Source organism: Rhinatrema bivittatum, chromosome 3 (assembly GCF_901001135.1).
Source record: "Rhinatrema bivittatum chromosome 3, aRhiBiv1.1, whole genome shotgun sequence".
Taxonomy (NCBI): Eukaryota; Metazoa; Chordata; class Amphibia; order Gymnophiona; family Rhinatrematidae; genus Rhinatrema; species Rhinatrema bivittatum.
The window spans coordinates 137,152,500-137,173,290 of NC_042617.1; the positions used below are offsets into that span (position 1 = coordinate 137,152,500).

The 20,791-nt window shown below is 44.7% G+C and overlaps 1 protein-coding gene across 3 annotated transcripts in view; it reads right to left on the bottom strand.

Annotated features, from left to right (window-relative positions):
* The window catches only part of CFAP36 (cilia and flagella associated protein 36), a 354,349-nt gene that overhangs the window by 54,819 nt on the left and 278,739 nt on the right, over nt 1-20,791 (bottom strand). The window lies entirely within an intron of this gene.

The window sequence follows — 20,791 nt, forward strand, 5'->3', positions numbered from 1 at the left end:
GGCCAGTGAGGTGCTATCAGAATCATGGTTCCCTGGTCCTGACGTAACGTCATGAGAGTCTTTGAGAGAAGTGGAAGTGGAGGGAATGCATATAGGAGACCGGTCGCCCATGAGAGGGAGAACGCATCTCTTGGCTGAGAGTGTTGGCTGCGAGTGAGAGAGCAAAAGTTCTCTACTTTGTGGTTTTGAAATGATGCAAAGAGATCTATATGAGGGTAACCCCATTGTTGGAAGATCGAGTCTGCCACTGAGGGATTGAGGGACCACTCGTGTGGCTGAAAGGTGCGACTCAGCTTGTCTGCCAACACCTTATCCACTCCCGGCACGTAGGTGGCCCTGAGGTACATCAAGTGGGAGAGGGCCTCCGCCCATATTCGTGCAGCTTCCTGACACAGAAGGTAGGAGCCCGTCCCTCCCTGTTTGTTGATGAACCACATGGCCACCTGGTTGTCCGTATGAATCAGGATGACTTGATTGGACAACGATCCTGAAATACCCTGAGGGGCGGATTTTCAGAGCCCTGCTCGCGTAAATCCGCCCAAAACCGGGCGGATTTACGCGAGCAGGGCCCTGCGCGCCGGGAAGCCTATTTTACATAGGCCTACCGGCGCACGCAGAGCCCCGGGACTCGCGTAAGTCCCGGGGTTTTCGGAGGGGGCGTGTCGGGGGTGGGCCCGAACCGCGCGGCGTTTTCGGGGCGTGTCGGGAGCGTTCCGGGGGCGTGGCTACGGCCCGGGGCGGCCCGGGGGTGTGGCCGCGCCCTCCGGACCCGCCCCCAGGTCGCGTCCCGGCGCACAGGAGGCCCGCTGACGCGCGGGGATTTACGCCTCCCTCCGGGAGGCGTAAATCCCCCGACAAAGGTAAGGGGGGGGTTTAGACAGGGCCGGGCGGGTGGGTTAGGTAGGGGAAGGGAGGGGAAGGTGAGGGGAGGGCAAAGGAAAGTTCCCTCCAAGGCCGCTCCGATTTCGGAGCGGCCTTGGAGGGAACGGGGGTAGGCTGCGCGGCTCGGCGCGCGCCGGCTATACGAAATCGATAGCCTTGCGCGCGCCGATCCAGGATTTTAGCGGATACGCGCGGCTCCGCGCGTATCTACTAAAATCCAGCGTACTTTTGTTTGCGCCTGGAGCGCAAACAAAAGTAGGCTATTCGCGCTCGTTTTAAAATCCGCCCCTGAGAGCATATCTGATTGCTCGAAGCTCCAGGATATTTATTTTGTGTTTGACTTCCTCTGGAGACCAAGATCCTTGTGTCTGCAGTTCGGCCACATGGGCTCCCCAGCTGAGGTTGGAAGCATCGGTGATGAGAATTATTTGAGGGTCTGAAGCCTGGAAGTGCAAGCCTTGGCGGAGATTGATCTGATTTTTCCACCAAGCTAGAGACTGATGGAGTGAGTCGGTGACGTGGACAATGGTCGACAGGGGCTGAATAGATTGAGTCCATTGTGACCTTAGAGTTCACTGCATGACTCTCATGGCCAAGCGGGCCATTGGGGTAACCTGAACTGAGGACGCTATGTGTCCCAGAAGATGAGGAAGTGGCGTGCAGTTGTGTTGCGACTGTAGCTGGTGTGCGAGAGAGACGAGAGTGAGAGCTCGCTGTCAAGGCAGAAAAGCTTTTGCTTGCAAGGTGTCCAAGTCTGCCCCTATGAATGATAAAGTTTGAGATGGGACTAAGTAGGATTTGTCATAGTTGACGAGAAATCCTAACGAAATCAGAGTGTGTAAGGTAAGATGTAGGGACAACAGAGCAGTTTGCTGAGTGGGAGCCCTGATCAACCAATCGTCTAGATAGGGGTAGACGTGAACACCTTGAGTCCTGAGGAAGGCTGCAGCTACTACGAGGCATTTTGTGAAGACTCGTGGTGCAGATGCGAGGCCGAATGGAAGCACTCGGTACTGATAGTGCTTGGGGCCTACCAGAAATCTCAGGTATCTGCGATGAGATGGAGTTATCGCAATGTGTGTGTACACGTCCTGGAGGTCTAGAGAGCAGAGTCAGTCTCCTCTTTGCAGAAGAGGAAGAAGAGAACCCAAGGTTATCATTTTGAACTTTTCTTGATGGAGGTACTTGTTGAGGGCACGTAGGTCCAGAATTGGACGAACGCCTCCCGATTTTTTGGGGATTAGAAAGTAACAGGAATAGAACTCTAGGCCGTGCTGATAGTAGGGTACTGGTTCTATTGCTTTGGCCTGGAGGAGGAGGATGGAGTGGTCAGATGTTCTCCACGTCGGTAGAGGTGGGGAGTCCGGTCGAATGAAGAGAAAGTTCAGATGATAATCTTGAGCGATTATCGCCAGGACCCACTGGTCTGAGGTGATTGAGTGCCATCTGTTGTTGAAATGGCACAATCGACCTCCCACTGGTATCTGTGGCAGTGGAAGCTGGCTGCTGCTCCCTATGCAAGAGTCAAAAACCGGAAGCAGGGCCCGGCTGAGGAGCTGCTTGAGGCTTTTGTTTTCGTAGTTGACAAGACTGGGATTTTTGGAAAGGTCTCATAGAACGAGTTCTAGATGGTGGTGGGTAGGATTTCTTCGGATGGAAGAATGACTTCTTAGTGTCCTTTCGGAGAGGCTGTTTTGAGGAATACTCAGAAGGCATCAGAGAGAGCTGTCTCAGGGTCTCATGATGGTCCTTGAGTTCCGCCACCGTCCGTTGAATCTGTTCGCCAAACAGATTGTCTCCTACACAGGGCAGGTCGGATAATCTGTCTTGTACTTCAGGGCGAAGGTCCGAAGACTTGAGCCAGGCTCATCTTCTTGCCGAAAAAGCAGCTGCAGATACCCTGGTAGCAGTGTCAAAGATATCGTAAGATGATCTTATCTCATGCTTGCCTGCCTCAAAGCCCTTGTTCACTAGGGTTTGACGTTGGTCTTGGAATTGTTGAGGCAGGGAGTCTGTCAATTCTTGTATCTGCTTAAATAAGACCCTGTTGTATTGTGTCATATAGAGCTGATAAGAGGCAATTCGGGAGATGAGCATTGAGCCCTGGAAGACACGGCGACCAATGGCATCTAGAAATTTCTGCTCCTTGCCTGGGGGAAAGGAAGAGTGGGGTTTTGATCTCCTTGCCCTCTTTTGGCCAATTCTACAACCACAGATTGGTGAACTAACTGAGATTTTTGAAAACCTGGGGCTGACTGTATCAAATAAGTGGTGTCAGCCTTCCTGTTGACTGGAGCAACAGAGCCAGGGTGTTCCCAGTTCTTTTTGAGGGGATCCAGAAGTACCTGGTGAATAGGTATGGAGGTTATTTCCTTGGGAGCATCCAGGAATTGCAACAGCTCCATTATTTGATGCCTGTCATCTTGTTCGGCCTTCAAATGCTACAGAACGCCGCAGCCAGGATACTGACTAAGACCAGCAGGAGAGATCATATCACCCCCATTTTGAGGGACCTACATTGGCTCCCAATAAAGTACAGAATCTTATACAAAACACTATCAATCATTCACAAAACCATACACAAGGGCATTCCTCTTGAACTCAACTCTCCACTTCAATTTCATCTACCAACTAGACCAACGAGAACAGCTTACAAAAACATTCTCCGAACAACACACATCAAAACTTCGCTAAGCAAACGCGCATTGTCTTCAACAGGTCCATCAATTTGGAACTCCCTACCTTCTTTTCTCCGGACAGAACATTGCCCAATCAACTTCAAAAAGAGACTAAAAACCTGGCTATTCGAACAAGCGTTCCAATCATGATAATAAGATACATCAATGCCTACTAACTAGCACATAGTCCATCAAAAGACCCTCAAACCAAGCTTAAAATATAAAATATCACAATAAGATAATTTTCAGTTTCTCCATCCTATATTATGTACTAAGTTATTTTACCCATGTACTAAGTTATTTTACCCATGTAATCTGCTCCAAGTTTAATACCCTGTTCTATGTAACTTGCATTCCTCATGCTTGTCTTTTTCAGTTACAATGTAAACCGAGATGATATGCAAATTCTGCATGAATCCCGGTATATAAAAATGTTAAATAAATAAATAAATAAATAAATAAAAGGTGGAGAAAGTTGTGGAAGCTGGCTCGGTTACGGTGATACCTGAAAATCCTCGGTGGCAACAGCTGAGTGAGGTCGGAGAAAAAATACTTAGTGCCTTACCGATGACATCAACGCCAGAGGGGCAGGAAGAAATGGCGGCGGCCTCAGAAATCAGGCATCAACGCCGTCAAGAAGCGCCGGTAAGCGTAATTTTACCTTCTCTTGAGGATCAAAGGCAAAAAATTACCTTGGAGAACGTATGGACTGTGTTATTGGAGTTGAAAACCTCAATAGTGAATGTCTAGTATTATCTCAACTACACAGAATCAAGTACAAAGTTTAGACCCAGTAGTGAAACAACACACCGAAAAGATTGAGAATTTACAAGAACAAATTACTCAAATAAAGGAAGTACAGGCTGAACTGATAAAATCTGAGAAGAATAATATAAGAAGAGCAGAGAATATAGAGAACCAAGCTAGATATAGAAATCTGAGAATATTGAACTTTCCCCGTGTAAAGTTGATATCTCCCATGGAACAACTTAAAAAATTTCTACAAGAAAATTTGCAAATTTCTTCAGATGCTATACCTTCTATAGAAAAGATTTTTTATATTAAATCTGGAGAGAAGCCAGGGAAAGGACAAGAAAATATAGAAATACATTCACAAGATTTGGAAAACCTAACGGGGTTCCTGGAACAGTCTATGGAAGAACAGATAGAATTTTGGGGAACTCTTTGTGTAAGATTCGTCCTTTCCTCGGACAGAGACACTGTTTTGAGGTTATTTCTCCGTAATAGAAATAAACTTTATCTTGGTGGGAAAGTTTGGGTTTACCCGGACATTACAAGAGATACGCAAATGCGCAGAAAGCAATTTCTACAGATGGCTCAGGAAGTTAAAAACCTGGGAGCATATATGGTGATTCGTTACCCTAGCAAATGTGTTGTAAAATTAAATACTCAAAGATATGTTTACTTTGACCCTCAAGATCTACGTAGTTTTCTTGATTTACATAATTCCTTAAATAATGCTACCTAAGTTTCCCACGGGATTGGAATTAATAAGTGTTGTACTTCCTTCTATATTTTAACAAAAAATTTATTTCCTGCTGCCTAATTTTGGAAATTTTGGATCTCCGATTACTTTATAAATTGGATGTATAATCCATAATCAATATTATTTCTTTATGTAAATTTGATTCAATTAGGAAAGTACTTGTTTGATTATGAATATATGAATTTTTGCATTGGCATGCATTTAAATTTTTGCTGTTTATGTAAGCTGAAAATTAATAAAGAATAAATAATAAAAAAAAAAGAAGCAAAGTAAGGACATCTCAGAGAAGACAAATGATCAGAGCCTGCAGAGAGAAACTGGATGGCAACATGCTGCTCCTTAATTTGGGTAACTGTTTCTCTGAGCATGTCAGGGCATATCAGCTAACTTGTGTACATCCTCTAGTAGACCACTTGCTCTTAACCAACTATTTGGGGTTCTCCAGTAGCCACTGCCAACAATCTAGCTGTTTATCAAACAAGTCATATACTGAACAAAGGGGATGATCTCACACTACTCTGTGTCTTGAAGAGCCAGCGGATACTCCGTCTCACAATGCTAATAGGGGTTTCAATTTCTCAATGCAATTGTGGGCCGCTATGCAGGCACTGAGCATTGAGTTCTGAAAAACCTTTTTCCTAAAGCTGTCCAACCGTCTAGAGTTCTTGCCACTGAGGTAATGGTAAAAATCCTTGCCTTCTTTGCACATTACAGAGCTGATTCCATGACTACTGACTGGTTTGGTAATGAGATTACCGCAGAACCTGGGGCTTGCTGAACTCTATACTTAAAGTTCTGCTTCCTGGTTACTGGCGGGGTGGGGGTGGGGATGGAGCAAAATGCTGGATTCTCCCATATTCTTATTTGTAAATTATGTAGGATTGAATGCACTGGGTTCAGATGGAGTTTCCAAGATCTGGAGAAACCCAAATACATCAGCACAGGGGTGCTTGTCCTTGTGAATATTGACTTCTAGTTCAGTCCCTGACTTCTCCAAGAATATGAAGTATATGAGAAGTCTTCTGGCAGCAAAGAGTGTTCTGCTGGATCAGGTAGGGGACTGGAGGGAATTCCCATTGACTCTTCTTCAGATCACAGGGCACACTAATCCAGGACTCTACTTACGACACAGAAGATTGGGGCGGTGTCCTTGGTAATCTTGGAGGAGAATATCACTGGGGCATGTTCCAGACAATGGCATCCTCAGACTGGCTGGACTCTGCAGCGAGAGATGGTCGGAGACCTAACCTCACTCCTGGGATCTCTCATGAGATCTCCTTTGGCATGGAGGTGAGAGGGACTCTCCCTTGCAGGTACAAATCCAACACACTGCACAGGAAGAATTGAAGAGTGCCCTCCTTTTCCCAGCTGCCAGTGAGGCAAAGAAAGTCTTCACTAACTCTGCAATCTGGTCCATGGGCAGTTGTATCCTCTGATCAGGAGTTGGAGGAGAGATATCTTCTTCCAAACTAGTTAGGTTTATCTTGTTGGGATACTTCCCTGGGGCTCCAAAATGGGGGCCCCTCCAGATCGATGGATGCATGGAAACCAGAACACATTGAGACTGGCATCTCTAGGCAAAGACCTTGCTCCAGAGCCTCAATGGAAATACTACTCTGGAAATGGCAGGAAGTAAGTGAAGCAAATCCCTTTCAGACCTTACTGTTCTCTTCGAATACATTGATTATGTCAATGGAGCCAAGGAATGATATGTCGATATAAACAGCTGCTTTGGCTGAGAAAAGGTGCAATGCATTGACTGCATCAATAACACCAAGAGCTTGTGTGTCAAAGCTCTATGCATCAACACCAACTGCACCAAGAGCCGGTGTGTCAATGGTGCCAAGTGTTTTGATGGCACTGGCACTGATGCTGGGTGCATCGATGGAGCGGATCACAACCTTGGCTTCAAAGGCAATGACTGCTCCGGGGGGGGGGGGGGGGGGGAATACCTGGAAATTTTTTTTAAATAAAAGGAGGATGGGGAAACCTGTGCCATTTATTGCATCTATGTTGACTGGGTTGGAGAGAGGGTCGTTTTCACGCGTTTAAGGCGAGATATTTTAAACATTTTTTTGGTCACGGCTGCCTCAATTGGCGGCTTCAAGGTGAGGAGGGTGGTATCATGTTTGACCCCGGACACAATTTTACAATTTTTGGTGGGTGTTTTTTTTTTTTTAACAGGTGGGCCCTTTAAGGCTATGGCGGCCACGTTGTTTTGCCTAGTGGAATTTTACCACAAGACAAATCACGGAGTTATAGCCATGATAATTTTAAGAGGAGGGGCCCACTATCATGAGTTCTCCCCCACTCTGTGATAGTGAGGCCCCTCCCGTGAAAAAAAATCATGGCTTAGTGACTCCAGGCCTAAGTAATCTAATGGGACTAGGAGCAGTGAAAAGAACATGGCTAAGGAAGTCCACACAAAATGTTGAAATTCAGCAGGGAAAAACCCATCAAAATCCATGAGATGAAGAGAAAAATGTCTATGGAAAACAGACAAAAACAGACTGAAGGGAATCCCACGCAATGACAATGAAGTGGACCATCCCGTACCGGCTCACCAAAAGCATATAAAAGGTATGATCTGTCCCTGAACTATGTTGGATGATGTCACCCACTAGAGAGGTTCGCTGTCCTGCTTATCCTCAGAGAATGGATATCTTCTGTTTTCACTTGGGTCAGAACTTGGAACTGCTGGCCTGCTACTCAGACACTGTCAGATAAATCAATGAAGTGAAATCAAAGACAACAGCAAACAGAGATGAATAAACCTTTCACTGGGCAGCCTGGTATGGCAAAAATGCTGAAGATCGCATAGGCCGGTTCAGCAGAATAATATAAAGGAAATCTTGACTCAGTTGAGGGGATCCAAGATGGCTGCACAGAGCGTGTAGGAGCCGAGACAGGTCCTGCTTTCTAGAGATTTTTTTTTCCTACAATCAATCCCTTATGCCTCCGAAAAGGAAGGGGAAGACAAGGGTTTATCCCTCAACACCCCCACCATCTTCGGTTATGCAGCAGGAAATAATTTGGTTCCTTACCTCGCAAGCTTCAATTGCACCAGCGGTCGAGGAACCCTTGGAGCATGGAACTGAGGGAGAAGCTCCGGCTCCGGAGGAGACAACGCTGAGCCCAGAACTTAGGTCAGTCCCTTAACAATGCTCCGGGCTGATGTTTCTACACGGCGCGAAAAAAGAGGAACTCCCTCCTGGTTTGTTGGCAGAGAAGCCATCTGAATCTCTAGCTCCTCGGGTTGCCGCTGAGCAAGAGTCTGCATCGGGAGTGCTGAATGACGCGGAGACATCTAATGCCACAGCAGCAGCAGGGACAGTAGGGGTAAGTCCAACGGGTAATAGCCTGCAATTACTGACTGAGACAAACCCCGAAGTTGTGCCCCTAAGGATTCCTGAACGCCTGGAGGTTGTTACAATGGTGGCTCTATGGGACTTGATGGTGGGGGTAGCGACAACTTTGAACAATTTAAACTCCAAGGTTGAACATCTCGCTTCTCAAAACAGTCAAAATTCAAATGAAATTCAACAGAAAGTTGATGTACTAACTAAACAAGTTTCGGACCTACAACAGAAAGAGCATGAAAATGTTGGGGCGGATTTTAAAAGGAGCGCGAATAGCCTACTTTTGTTTGCACTCCCTCCGGAGGGAGGTGTAAATCCCCGCGCGTCAGCGGGCCTCCTGCACGCCGGGACGCGACCTGGGGGCGGGTCCGGAGGGCGCGGCCACGCCCCCGGGCCGCCCCGGGCCGTAGCCACACCCCCGGGCCCGCCCCCGGAACGCTCCCGACACGCCCCGAAAACACCGCTCGGTTCGGGCCCGCCCCCGACACGCCCCGCGACACGCCCCCTCCGAAAACCCCGGGACTTATGCGAGTCCCGGGGCTCTGCGCGCGCCGGTAGGCCTATGTAAAATAGGCTTACCGGCGCGCAGGGCCCTGCTCGCGTAAATCCGCCCGGTTTTGGGCGGATTTACGCGAGCAGGGCTCTGAAAATCCGCCCCGTTGCTTTTAAGGCTGCAGTTGCGAAAGATAGACAATATCTCACTAGAAGAGTGGAAGCACTTGAAAACTCTAATAGACACCTAAATATAAGAGTTTTAAATTTTCCACGTATATTGGGAGAAATCCCATATGTTTCCTTTAAAAGGTTTTTGCAAGAAGTCCTAGGATTTGAGGAAGGCAGATTACCTGAAGTTAACAAATGTTATTTTTTACCTAAAACATTTGTAAATCCTAATAGGTTAAACTTGCAAGAAAACCTAACAGAAATTCTAGAGAGCTCAGATTTAGAGTTAGATAGAGCCACCCTTCTAGTCCTTTGTTAACTTCAGTAGATATGCAAAGTATCATGAGAGTGTACTTTAGGAAATTTCCAATTACCTTTATAAATGCAAATATAAAGATTTTTCCTGACCTCTCACCAAAAACACAAGAGCGGCATAGAAAATTTTTAGCTCTACGCCCTGAGATAGTTACCCTTGGTTACAATTTCATGTTAAAGTTCCCATGTAAGTGTGTGTTGAAGAGGGGGGCAGAAATGAATGTTTTCTTTACTGTTGAGCAAGTGAGAGAATTTCTTCAAACTAAATCCCCCATTACTTCATCCCCCATAACTTAGAGATATTTGGAAGCTTAGATGTGCAGTTATTTTTATTACTTATTTTCCCCTTTATATCGGATCTTCAAATACTTGGTTATAACTATTTTGATTTATGGATAAGTGGAGAACATATGTCAATTCCTGTAACTCTTTTTCTTTTGGACAGATCTATGATTTTTATGTATTGCTCAGGAAATTGATGTTTAGATCTCCCTGTTTATCATATTTGCAAATTAAGGTTTGTAAAAATCTAAAATTGATAAAGAATGGAAAAAGAAAAAAAAAAAAAGGAAATCTTCCTAAGTACCAAAAAATCTAACTAGTGCAATGTAAGTGTGTGTGTGTGTGTGTGTGTGTCTGAGGTGGGGAAAGGGGGTAGGGGCAGGAAATCTGAAGAAAAACAAAAGGAAATCTTCTAAAACTGTGTGATAGTCTCAGCAAGTGGAGCGACAGGATCACATCAGTGTGTGAACTACTATGCAAAGGCAGCAACAGTCTCTTGCCCTTTCTAGAACACTTGGCACCAAAGAGGTCACATGATTCCGCTTGAGTAACTTGATGAACCTGTTTGTCGACAGAAAAATTGTGATGATAGTATGGCTGTTCCAAATAGCTCATGGTAACTGTAAAAAAGAGCAAGTTTGCTTACCGTAAACACTGTTTTCCGTAGATAGCAGATGAATTAGCCATGCTGTCTGGGTACATCTTCCGTGCCACTAGGTGGCGGCTCTTTAAGTCTAGTAAAGTCTTTCAGCTAGGTGCTCCCTCTTGTATCTTCCCGGGTTTGCCTAAGGCTCCTCAGTCAGTATCAAAGCAAGTATTATGCAATGCTAGAACTGTCCTGGGAGGCGGGCGGGTCAGCATGGCTAATTCATCTGCTATATACGAAAAACACTGTTTACAGTAAGCAAACTTGCTCTTTTCACGTAGATAAGCAGCTGAATTAGCCATTCTGTCTGGGAGTCTTCTAGCTGATGTACTGAGCATTTGATGTGAGCGTAGTATGATTATTTTGCTCAATACAGCATGTATTGGCGGACAGTTCATATGAAGGCATTTTATGTGAGGATCATGTGCTCTTCTGTAGGCTAGTCCATCCCATGAGTGCGTCATCCACAGTTTGTTTGTCCAAACAGTAATGGGATGTGAAAGTATGTAGCGATGACCATGTTGCCGCTTTACAGATGTTGATGAGACTTACCTCGTGGAGGTGGGCAACTGAAGCAGCCATTGCACGCACTTGATGTGCCTTTGGTGTTGCAGATAGCTTTTGTGAATGCTTTTGAGAGCAGAACTGTATACAGTTTGATATCCAAGTAGATAAAGTTATTTTTGACACTGGACATCCTTGTGCGTTTGGGTTGAATGAAAGGAATAGTTGTGAGGGTCTGTTGGGTGAATGGGTACGCTGTTTGTAATAGGCAAGCGCATGCTTACAGTCTAGAGTGTGGCGTTTTCTCTCATTGTCGTTTGCATGAAGTTTTGGATGGAAGGTGGGTAAGTGATGGTTTGGTTAATATGAAAAATGGAAATCACCTTTGGCAGAAAATTGGGGTGAATGCGTAAGGTCACTTTGTCATGGTGAAATTGGAGATAAGGCGGGTAGTGAACTAAGGCTTGAAGCTCTCCCTAATCCATCTTGCTGATGTTAGAGCAGTGAGGAAAAGCACCTTCCATGAAAGGTATCATAGGTGACAAGTATTTAATGGTTCAAATGGTGGTAGCATCAATTGTTCAAGGACTATATTAATATCCCACGGCACCGGTGGTTTCTTTATTGGTGGACGTAGGTGTAACACTCCTTTCATGAACCTGGATACAAGAGAAATGACATGAAATGGGTTCTCCGTTCAGGGGACTATGGTAAGCTGCTATAGCACTTAGGTGTACTCGGAGTGAGGACGTGGCGAGAACTTCACTGTAGACAAGATGGAGGTAGGTGAGAAGGCTTTCTGGTGGACAGGTAAGTGGGTCCATACCCATTGTTGAGCACCAGGAAGCGTAGTGTGACCACTTTCTTTGGTAGTTGAGTCTGGTCGAAGGTTTTCTCGAGGATAGTAGTGAGTCTTGAAGAGAAGGAGACATGTTTAAGTTCCGTTACACAAGCCTTTCAATCTCCATGCCGTGAGGTGTACAGAGGAGTGAAGAGGATGTAGTAGTAATCTACTGTCCTGGGTAAGAAGTTGAGGGCTGTTGCCCAGGGGAATTGGGTTGTGTATTGACAGTTGTATGAGGTAGCTGTATCATGGTTGTCTTGGCCATGCTGACATGATTAGGATCAGATCTGCGTCGTCTTCAATGCATCTCTGGATCATGCGAGAGATGAGTGGGTATCGGAGGGACGCATACAGTAGATTGTGAGATCAACTTATGAGGAAAGCGTCTGGAGCTAGTCTGAATAAGCTCGGGTAAACCGAGCAAAGGTTGTCCACTTTCCTGTCGCTTTTGGTCGCAAAGAGTTCGATGGAAGGAACGCCCCAAATGGAGAATAAGTGCTGTGCGACCTCTTGATGTAGTTCCCATTCGTGGGGATGAAATATTCTGCTGAGTTTGTCTGCTCTGGAATTGCTGATTCCGGGCAGATAAGTTGCTTGGAGAGAGATGGATCTGTGGTGAGCCCACTCCAGTATCTGAACTGCTTCCTTGCAGAGGTTCCAAGAACCGGACCCTCCTTCTTTGCTTATGTAGAACATTGTAACCTGGTTGTCTGTGTGAATCATTACTGTTTTTCCCCGTAGGGAGTTTTCAAAGGCTCGAAGGGCGTTTCTGACCGCTCTGAGTTCCAGAAAATGTATGTGTAGTTTGCGTTCGTATGTGGTCCATAGACCCTGTGTTTGTAGCTGGTCCAGGTAAGCTCCCCATCCCTCGGGAGATGCGTCTGTGGTGAGTATTATTTGATGTCGAAGGGGTCATAGAGGTGAACCTGCTAGTAGTGTCGATGGGAGTAACCAGGTCTTTCTTCATGCTGTTGATTAAGGAGAAATTGGGTCCATTGTTTTTTTAGACCCCCATCGTAGGCGACGCATATGTAGATGCGTATGTGGGACTACGTAGATAGATGCTGCCATGAGTTCTAGAACGGTCAGGATCTGGTGAGCTGGAACTGTTGTACTGTGACGTAGAACTGCAGACAGTGTGGAGAGAGCTAATGCTTGCAGGTGTGGTAGGAAGGCCTTGTTTTGAATTGTGTCGATGTAGGCTCCTATGAATTGTAAGGTTTGAGTGGGTTCTAGATTTGAATTTTCGTAGCTGATTAAAAGACTTAGATTGTCCAGGCAAGACATAGTCCGAAGCAGATTGTCTTGTAAGAGAGTCTGATTTGGTGCTACTAGAAGCCAGTCAACCAGATAAGGAAATATTTGCACCCCCTGATGACAGAGGTGTGCCACCGCTACTGCCAGACATTTGGTGAAGACTCTGGGGGCAGAGGAAAGGCCGAATAGAAGAACCTTGTATTGGAAGTGTTGGTTGCCGTCTGGAAACAGAGGTAACACCAGGAGTTGGATGAATTGGTATGTGAGCATATGCATCCTTCAAATCCAGTGAACACATCCAATCCCTGGGTCGTAGAAATGGAAGAATGGATTTGAGAGATGTCATTTTGAACTTTTCCCTGTGGAGGTGCTTGTTAAGTGAACGTAGGTCCAAGATGGGGCGCAGTCCTCCTGACTTTTTGGGAATAAGGAAGTATTGTGAGTAGAACCCTTGATGAAATTGTGGGTAAGGCAATTTCTGAATGCATTTGTTCTGGAGAAGAATCTTGCGTTCCTGTAGAATAGGTCCTTGGTGCGCTGTTTGTTGTTTCTGGGGAACTAAGTGCGGGAGGGTTGGCAGGGATGAGAAATGGAGAGAGTAACCTTGTTCTATTATTGTGAGGACCCATCGATCGGAAGTGATGTGGTTCCAGGCTGGAAGGAAATTGGATAATCTACCCCCTACTGGAGGTGTCTGTGATGGTTGGGTTTTTACAGGTAGAGGGTCAGTTTGTTGACGTGGCTGATGAGGGGCTCTGGCACGTTGGCATGATGGTTGGTGTTGATATGGCTGTTGCCTCGATGGTTGATAGGATTGAGGCTTGTAGTATGGGTAAGGTTTATAAAGTTGGTTCTTCTATATGTAGCAAAAGAGTATTGATGCCTAGATGTGGATGGTTGGTGAGGGAATGTGAGTGAAAGAACTGCTGTTTTCTGTTCTTTAAGCTTCGTCACTGTGTTAGTGAACTTATCCCCAAATAAGTTATCCGGACGGCAGGGCGGATTCGCTAATTTATCATGAACATCGTTCCTTATTGCACTGGAAAGGAGCCATGCCAGGCGTCTTGCTGCTATGGCATTAGCCGAAGTTTTGGAAGAGATATCAAACTCTTCGTAAATAGACCACAACAGGTATCTTAAACCTTCCTCTAGGGAGAGCAAAGATGGCTGCCAACAGAGACGCACGTTAAGAAGGAGCTCTCTGACCTATTTCTTCTAAGTGAATAGCCTTATTTTTTAACGTACGATGCCTCATACCAAGAGGAAGGCTCGGTTAAGGGAGGCATCAGATTCGTCTCCCTTGCCAATAATATCTCAGCTGCGGATATCCTCCTTCTTTATGCCAACAGCCGGGATGACGCTGGAGGAAAGGGCTGCTGCGGAGGCTGCATTGGAGCGAGAAGCGGCACTGCAGGCCGAGGCAACATCATTAAGTCCTGGTGCTCCTAGTACTCCCTCCCCGTCACATGTAAGTTCAGCGGGTCCTGTAGGCCCCCTTACGTTTGAAGGGAGTTCTGGAGATTTGATTATTTTACCTATGGAAGCATCGAGGAGTAGAGACCAGGCTGTGGGGTGGGGGAGGGAGCCTAGGCCGGAGTTGGAGTTAATTCTGCCTCAGAAACCAGCAGAGATCACTATGGCCTCATTATGATCAGCGATTAAATCTTTAGAACTGGCGATTGCAAATTTGACTCAGACAACCACGAGTTTTCAACAAAGAGTTGTTAATTTGGAGAATGTTGCTTCACTGAATAAAACTTAATTGGAAACTTGTGAGAAACGTTTGGAAAAGGTGGAAATTTCTCAACATAATTTTGCTAAGACTAAGTTATTCAATGAAAAGAAATTGGAGTTTATAGAGAACTTTTTGAAATATACTAATTTGAGGGTTTTGAACTTCCCGCTACAGAGAGTAATACCGGCAATGGAAATTTTTAAAGAATACTTGCAACAAGTATTGAAAATGCCTCAGCAATTTAAAAGAACATAAGAAATTTCCATGCTGGGTCAGACCAAGGGTCCATCAAGCCCAGCATCCTGTTTCCAACAGAGGCCAAACCAGGCCACAAGAACCTGACAATTACCCAAACACTAAGAAGATCCCATGCTACTGATGCAATTAATAGCAGTGGCTATTCCCTAAGTAAAATTGATTAACAACAGTTAATGGACTTCTCCTCCATGAACTTATCCAAACCTTTTTTTAAACCCAGCTACACTAACTGCACTAACCACATCCTCTGGCAACAAATTCCAGAGCTTTATTGTGCATTGAGTGAAAAAGAATTTTCTCTGATTAGACTTAAATGTGCTACTTGCTAACTTCATGGAATGCCCCCTAGTCCTTCTATTATTCGAAAGTGTAAATAAACGATTCACAACTACTCGTTCAAGACCTTTCATGATCTTAAAGACTTCTATCATATCCCCCCTCAGCCATCTCTTTTCCAAGCTGAACAGCCCTAACCTCTTCAGCCTTTCCTCATAAGGGAGCTGTTCCATCCCCTTTATCATTTTGGTTGCCCTTCTCTGTACCTTCTCCATCGCAACTATATCTTTTTTGAGATGCGGCGACTACAATTGTACACAGAATTCAAGGTGCGGTCTCACCATGGAGCGATATAGAGGCATTATGATATTTTCCATTTTATTAACCATTCCCTTCCTAATAATTCCTAACATTCTGTTTGCTTGTTTGACTGCTGCAGCACACTGAGATGACGATTTTATGATGCCTAGATCTTTATCCTGGGTGGTAGCTCTTAATATGGAACCTAACATTGTGTAACTAAAGCAAGGGTTATTTTTCCCTATATGCAACACCTTACACTTGTCCACATTAAATTTCATCTGCCATTTGGATGCCCAATCTTCCAGTCTTGCAAGGTCCTCCTGTAATGTATCACAATCCACTTGTAATTTAATTACTCTGAATAATTTTGTGTCATCCGCAAATTTGATAACCTCACTCGTCGTATTCCTTTCCAGATCATTTATATATATATTGAAAAGCACCAATCTGAGTACAGATCCCTGAGGCACGCCACTGTTTACCCTTTTCCACTGGGAAAAGTGACCATTTAATCCTACTCTGTTTCCTGTCTTTTAACCAGTTTGTAATCCACAAAAGGACATCGCCTCCTATCCCATGACTTTTTAGTTTTCTTAGAAGCCTCTCATGAGGGACTTTGTCAAACACCTTCTGAAAATCCAAATACACTACATCTACCGGTTCACCTTTATCCACATGTTTATTAACCCCTTCAAAAAAAATGAATCAGATTTGTTAGGCAAGACTTTCCTTGGGTAAATCTATGTTGACTGTGTTCCATTAAACCATGTCTTTCTATATGCTCTATGATTTTAATCTTGAGAATAGTTTACACTATTTTTCCCGGCACTGAAGTCAGGCTCACTGGTCTATAGTTACCCAGATTGCCCCTGGAGCCTTTTTTAAATATCGGGGTTACATTGGCCACCCTCCAGTCTTCAGGTACAATGGATGATTTTAATGATAGGTTACAAATTTTAACTAATAGATCAGAAATTTCATTTTTTAGTTCCTTCAGTACCCTAGGATGCATACCATCCAGTCCAGGTGATTTGCTACTCTTTAGTTTGTCAAGCTATACCAGCCTTTGCGAAAGTGTATTACTTACCTGCAAGATCATCGATGGATAACCTTGTGGGGAATGAGCCACCTGAGTGCTCCATGAATCTGACTGAGATACTGGAATCTTCAATAGACACAGAAATTCTTATTAGAGCTAAACTTTTTGTCTCTTTTTTATTTCCTTCTGAGAGATGCTGTTCTTCGAATGTTTCTCAGGCATCGGTTAGAAAAGTTCCATGGACAGCAAATATGGATATACCAGGACTTAGCAAGAATAACCCAAACCAGAAGGAAGGATTTCCTGAGATTAAAATTAGATGTGGTGACCAGGGGAGCTAGATTTCTGTTAAAGTTCCCAAATAGATGTGAAATAAACTACCTAGAGCATAAGTATGTTTTATCTGAGGTTTCCCAACTCCAGGCATGCTTGGAATCCCACCCCCTAGTAAACACAAACTGACTAAAAGCAATGTGTAGAATTTGACTGTAGTCTCTGATTGCTATGTGAGGGGGATTTGTTAATCTCCTTAACAGCTGTTTTTTCTTTTCCTATAATTCGCTCATTTAAAGTTAGCTCTCTCCATTTCCTTAGAATAAAGACAGATAAATGATTTTATTACCTGATTATAAGGAAGTATATCTTTATGTAAGAGGTACTGCTATATCTGTATACAATTATAATGTTGATGTTATAATTTTGAAATGCGTAAATAAAAAATAATAAAAAAAAAAACAACCAAAAAACCTTCCTCTAGGTTGTGGTACTGTACAAGCAACTGTCCTGGGTTCCTGTTGGAGATGTGGCTTCAGCGCTTGTAAATTTTCGAAAAGATATTGTGCTATATAGAATTGGTGGTTTTGTATATGGGCATTTAGCATCCCAGATTGAAATGACTTTTTTGCAAAGTTGTCAAGCGATTTATTATCTCTGGTTGGCGGTGTATTTGAATGAAATCGCGATTTACGAGCCTTCTGCATTGCCGACTCTACCACTACAGATTGATGTGGGAGCTGGACTGTTGAATGGAAGGGGGAATCCTTCATTTGATATTTCAGGTCTATTTTGAGTGATGTTGGAGGAATGGATAGCGGGGTATCCCATGACTTCTCCATCAGCGCAGTCAATACCGAATGTTGCGGTAGCGCCACCGGTTCATTTGTAGCATCAAAAATCTAACATCTCCTGACGTGGATCAGGGACTCTCCTGGTCTCCACATTGAGCATCTGACCCACCTTTTCTATAAACTGAGAATAAGTAAGATCCTCTGGTGGAGAGGAGGGCTCAGGGGAACCTCCGCCAGATCAGACAGATAGCCCGTCGATGAGTTTGATGAAGAATCTGAGTGTGGAATATCTTCAACTGCAAGGAAGGTGCGCTCGGTAGGTTTTTTGGTGCTGTACCAGGGAGTGCGGGGTCCTCTGGAACCGTTGGTGATATGGGAGGAGAGTGCTGAGGTGGCAGACTAGATTGGTCCACAGATTGTAGGAACTGGCTCAAAATAGAGGTTATCTGTGACATAGCATGGTTAGCCAGGCCCGAGGTAGACAGTACAGGTGGTGGGTCTGCTATAGGTGGTAGAGTGGACCTCAGTATGTCTGCCTGCATACGTTTTTTGTATGGAACCTTCTCTGGAGGTGGAGTAACTGGTGGAGGTACTGTTTGAGGACGATCAGGGGCAAGGGTGCCCATGGAGGCTAAAGAAAAACTTGACAGTGCACCAGGTGATGATGAATCGGTGTCTGACAGACGAGGTGGAGAGATGTCTGGATCAGAGTCGATAACTAGAAGGGGTGATATCTCTCTGGGTCTTTTATGACCTATATGGTGTTTTTTGGGCTTGATTTGGGTCGGTCGTGTCGGTGAGGCGATATCTACGCCGATGTGCGCCAACTGCATCAGTGGTGCGTCGGTTGGGCAAGGATGCGACGCCTCGCTATCCTTGCGTTGATGAGTCGAGTGCATCGACGATGCGCCGGTCGGGCGTGGATTCGACTCAGTGCTCTCCTTGCATCGATTAGTCGATGCATCGGTGCTTCGCTTCTTAGATGGCACGTCAATGCCTCGATGCTTCGGATCCGAGCAGGCGCGTTGATCTTCGGAGCGCCGGTGCATCGACTGCGTCGGTGAAGCATGTGGCTGCAATGCTACCGATGCATCTCTCGCGCTGTGCGCCGATTTTAAGCAGGCCAACAATGGCGCATGTTCTGACCGGTGGGGGGGTCGACTGAAGATACCCTTCTCAAAGAAGGAGACTTTTTTCTCCTTTTTGGGCCTGGGGAGGATCTTATGGAAGCCTCAAAAAGGCATAAGAGCCCTATGGTCTTGACTTTAATTCTTGAAGTTTGGCAGCATGTTGATGCTGCGCTCGAGGGGAAATGCGCCCGCAGTCCACACAATTTGCCTGGTCATGAAGTGGACCCAAGCATATATAGCAAGAAATGTGGTCATCGGTGACCGACATTATCTTCCCGCAGGCACAAAATTTGAATCCTGGACAAGGCATTTCGGTGGATGTTGTCCTGCTAATGATTTTAACTTTTTATTTTTTCTCACAGAAACTGTTTCTCTCAGGAGAGAAGAGTCCGCGTGCTAACTGTCGCATGGAAAAAACTGACTGAGGAGCCTCAGGCAAATCCGGGAAGATACAAGAGGGAGCACCTAGCTGAAAGACTTTACTAGACTTAGAGAGCTCCGCCACCTAGTGGCACAGAAGACATACCCAGACAGCATGGCTAATTCAGCTGCTTATCTACGTGAAAAAACAGTTTAAAGAATTAAAAAAGCAATGAAGTACTAAGATTTTGAACACTTCTTGCTATGTTAAAATGTGAAATATTGCACAGTACATAGAGCAGGGTTTCCCAACCCTCTCCTGAAGACACACATAGCAAATTGGGAATTCATGATTGACACAATGAATATACATGAGATAGGTTTGCATACATTGGAGACCCAGTGAATGAAAATCTCTCTTATGTACATTAATTATAGATATCCTGAGAGAAAACCAGACCAGTTAAGTGTGCCTCCGGGAAAGGGACCGGAAGATACACAATTATGACTGGCTGGTGTGAACTGAACAGACTTTAAAAGCCACCCAAGTACATGCGTATCTCTCGCTGCATGTAAAAATGAAAAGTTCCAAAAAAGGGGTGGCACATGGAGATTCCTGCATTTCAACTTCAATTTAGCATGTAAATAGTTACATGCACAGGCATGTGCCAGGGTCCCCGCTGTATAACTTTTACTATGGAGGCCATTTAAGTAATAAAAAAAAAAGATAGGTGGGGTTTTAAGAGTCGGGACTAACAGGGAGGCTTTTAAACTAGGGAGTTTGGAAGTCTAAACCTTTTTTGGGCAAACTGGGAACGAACCGAGAAAACTGGTAATGGCGTCCATGCATATCTATTAAAATCCCCCCACTTATGTGGTAGAAGAGGCATTTGTGTGCGTCCACATAAAATTTTGTGCATATTTGTGTGCGTTCAGATTTTTTTTTATAACATGCACGCGTATATATTACGCGTGCATGTTATAGTTGTTCCTCAAACCCCTGTGCATGTTATAGTTGTTCCTCAAACCCCTGTACATATCTTCTCCCTATGTTTTCCTTTTCACTCCCCCCCCCTCCCCCCTCCTTTTGTCTCGTATATCCCTACCCTTCCCTCCCCTACTTATTTATCTAGTTAATTGCTATGTTACTGCATTTATGCTACAAACTGTTCCCTGTTTATAAGTTATCTGTAAACCGGCACGATGTGCAAACGGTTGTCGGTATATAAAATCAAATCAAATAAATAAATAAATAAATAAATAAATAAATATATGCATGTTATAAAATGGCCACTTCTCTAGATGTGGGCTGATGAACACACGCACATGTGCACTCGCCCGCCTGTTTGAAAGTTACCGTCATAGAGAATACAGCTATATTTTAAACCAGCAGCACTACTTATATTCTTCAGAATATCAAATTACCTATTTGTTGACTGATTTATTTGGTTTTGGCTCATTTTCATAGGTTTCAGTTTGTCCAAAAAACACTTTTAGTAGTACATGTCCCGGTTTTTTTAAATCTCTTCCAATAACAAAGATGGCCAACTTCAGAACAACAAACAGGCCTGATTTTCATGTATCTATAATGAATATGCATGGCATGTATTTCCATATAATGGAAGTAATGCATGCAAATGTCTCATGCATATTCATTGTGTATATCCTGAAAACCAACAATGTCTG